A 3,791-nucleotide genomic window follows, 5' to 3' on the forward strand; every position below is an offset into this window, starting at 1 on the left:
ATCATAATCCCGGAGGGACACTCTACTCATCCTCCTTGCCGCCAACGGAATAGCTCATCTCTGTATGCACATAAGTTGCACCTTATCACTCATTGTTTCGTGACACTGCTCATACCGGTGCCTCCACCTCCTAGCATAATCCACGAATGGTTCCTCGGGGAATTGCCTGATCCTATCCAGATCTTCCAGGGATCCCGTCCATGGAACATACATCTCATATCTCGCCACAAAAGCACTCCTAAACGGTATCCAATGACCCATTTCCTCTTCTGATAGGCCTTGGTGCCACAACAAGGCTTCTCCCATTAGGGTTTCCAGGAAATGTTCATGTAATTCACATTGCGAGAACCCGACGTCATACATATGGTTGCGAAATAACCTCGCATGCTCAACAGGATCCTGGTATCCACCATACATAGGCATTGCCAACACTGCCTCGGGCGTTTCATAAGAGGGGGAGTCCGGGGTTTGATCAGCCAACATCCACACCGTATACTCTTTGATAAACCTCTTCGTCATTGCCGCCCAATCGGTCTTAACATACATCGGAAGTGACATATACCACATCAACGGCTCACCCATCAATGAATTACAGAACAAGCTGGTGATCTCTTCTTCCTTAAAACCCAAAGGCGCCATGGCCGACAAGTAGAAATGAAGGTGTTCCATCGGATCTTTGTTACCATTATACTTACTGACCCTTGGTAACGGACGTTTGATTGGTCCAATCTGCATCGCAAAGTGCTCTGCAGTCCTGTCCTCAGCTCTTTGGTACTTTTCTAAGAATAAATCTGATAATTGGTCCCAATCATGTTTGCAAGAGTCGGGTAACGAGTGGAACCACCCCAAAGGCTCGCCTATTAGCGAATGGTGGAACCACTGAGCAATCTCGTCCACCCCAAAGGATTCAACAAACATATCATGCATATATTCACGCAAGTGCACCTCGGGATTCCCTCCACCACTAAACAGACCCAATTCTGGCACAATAGTCCGAGACGACCCTTCTCCGGTCTCTTCAGCACTATCTTCATCATACGGTGCCCCACCGTCCAACCCTTCCTCCATCGGTTCATCCTCCTGTTCCTCGCCAAGGAAGGACACATATAGACCTTTTCCTACCTTGCTCTTTTCATCGGAGTCCAACAACTCATCTTCACCCTCCTCGAAGGATCCAATCACTATACTTTCTTTCAGACCGACTCCGATCATGCTCACTCTATGATTAGGCAATGGATTATGCCTAGTGGAAGGGTTTGCTGAAGAAGGATCAGCTATCTTCTTCTCCTCGATTAAATCTTGGATTTCGTGCTTCAACCTCTCACAATTCTCAATAGTATGCCCATAACTACTGTGGAACTCACAATATCCTCTAGCCTGTATCTGCGGAGTGGGCGGATCTTTGTTATAAGGAGTAAGAGCTTTCAACAACCCCTTTTTCTGCAATCGCTCGAAAACTTTTGCGTAGGTCTGATCAAATTTGGCAAACTGTCTCTTCTCAATAGCGTTAAGATGAAGCACCTTTACTGCTGCGAATTCTGTACTCGCACTTGGCCCTCCAGCACTATATCCCGACTTCGTCCACTTGGTATATGCTTTCTTCGGTTCCCCATCCCCCTCAACTGTCAAGGCACCACTATACATCCGATTGAAATCGGTGAAAGGCATATACCGCAGCTCATTCTTAATATACGGCAATGTGTTACCGACTACCATTCGGATCTGATCCTGCTCAAGCGGCTTTTGCTTCATAACCGCGGCCTTGGCCCTCCATCTCCTTACAAAATCGGAAAATGACTCCCCAGACTGCTGCTTAGTGCTCTCTAGCTCCTTCAAAGTGACCTCAAGCATGGTGTTGAAGCTATACTGAGCGATGAATGACTTCGCTAGTTCCTTCCAATCCTTCTTCGTTACCATCGGCAGCGCATGAAACCATGAGAGGGCAGCCCCCTCTAGGTAAGTGTTAAACAGCCCCAGGAATTGATCCTCAGTCAGGATCGTGTGCTTCATCACAGCAACATACTGATTCATGTGGGCGGTGGGATCCTCAGTTCCGTCGAACTTTTTCATGTCAGGGAGCCGGAATTTCAAAGGCAAAGCAGTTGCCGATAAACAATTCTTCAAATTATAAAAGTCCTGACTCCCGGAACTTCCCCCAAGTAGATCCTGCACCTCCTGCATGATGTGTTGCTTCCACTCCTCTTCCTTAGCTTTCTCTTTCTCCAGCTGTTTTCGGATATATCCTGATAATCATCCTCATTCCCAAAGCGAGGGCCATCGTTCACCTCATTCTCAGCGTGCTTACTGCCACTCTTATCATCTTTCATTGCTAGCTTAGCTATCTGGGCCGCTATTACCGCTAACTGCTCATTAATGTTGTTCACAGAGTTTTCCAATCCGGCCACTTTTTCGTCGGTTGCAGACATACTGACGAAAGAAGGAGTATACCCGGATGAAGACGAATCAGAAGCCACAATTGTCGATTCGGAACTGTCAATCTGTAACTGATCAAACTGCTTAACTAGCCGACTGCTCTCCCGGAACCACAATCGCTTAATGGTGACGTCTGCGCGAACAGTATCCATTAGTATGTATGCATGGTTTTATATGCATGATTTGTGGTGTGTGCGTTTATTTACGGATATATAAGATAAGAAGAACAAACGTTAGTCTAATTACACGTATCACAACATCTCTCTTCCACCCTTATTCCTCTACACACTCGATGGTCTAAGTCTCTTTCTTAGGATTTTGGTTTTGGGCTCACATTGCGGTCCAGGGGACGCGTAATGCCGTCGATTATTGCGGAAAAGTAAATCATCCATCAGACAATACAGTTCGTTTTGACGTATCAACGTTCAGTGACTAAGATATCGACCAAGTTGGATTGTCCTTTCGGAATAACTCATCTTTTGTCATTTTGCGAGACGCATTAGTTCGGGTTTTGACTCCCTTTGAGCGCGCCTCGGATTTTAGACGTGGTACGAGTTATTCTTTTAGTCCAATCATTCGTTATTGACAATGACTCGTTCCCTTTTATTCGTGTGGATTCGTGTCTCGATTTTTGGATTACAACAGGATCTTTTGGATCTATCGAGAGACGTAACCACGTGTTTATTTTGTGATGGAATCACTTTTGAATTTAAGGAACGGACTCATCGCGTAACGTTTTTGTTTTTAGCGTTAAGAATCCGTTTGCTCGTTTCGGCTACGTGAAAAGACGGCGAGTCTTATTTGAGCGTCCGGTAATCTTTTGGCTATCAACAACTCTTTATTCCTTCCAATCTACGGGATATATCACATTAGTGTGGTTATAGAAAAATCAACGTTTCGTTGAATCGCATGTTTATTCGAAGCAAGGATATCATCGTTCTTTTTCATTTAGGCACGAGTTAAGCAAACATGCACATCGGGCCATATTTCTTGTAGTTTTGGTAACGGTCGAAATGATCGAGTCGTTAGTTCAAACCTATAGTCTCGTCCATATGGCGCAATTATGCGTTTTATCTTAATTCGGCTTCGTGATTTTAAACGGGACATACACCCGTTCGAGGCACGTATGCAACGACATTGGTTTATTTTCTTTAACTACTCTCAGGATTGACATATATCGTAGATACATAATGATTTTGGTCGTTTAGTTCATTTTGCTTTTATTTTTCTTAGTCACTTTTGCGGACACGTCCATTTCTCTTAAGAATGACACAAGGCATAACGCAAGAGCTCATCTTTTATTCGGAAGGGACGGGCTACGTTTGCGAAACTCTTTACGTTACAGCGGGGTCATTCGA

The sequence above is a fragment of the Euphorbia lathyris genome, chromosome 9 (assembly GCF_963576675.1).
Source record: "Euphorbia lathyris chromosome 9, ddEupLath1.1, whole genome shotgun sequence".
Lineage (NCBI taxonomy): Eukaryota > Viridiplantae > Streptophyta > Magnoliopsida > Malpighiales > Euphorbiaceae > Euphorbia > Euphorbia lathyris.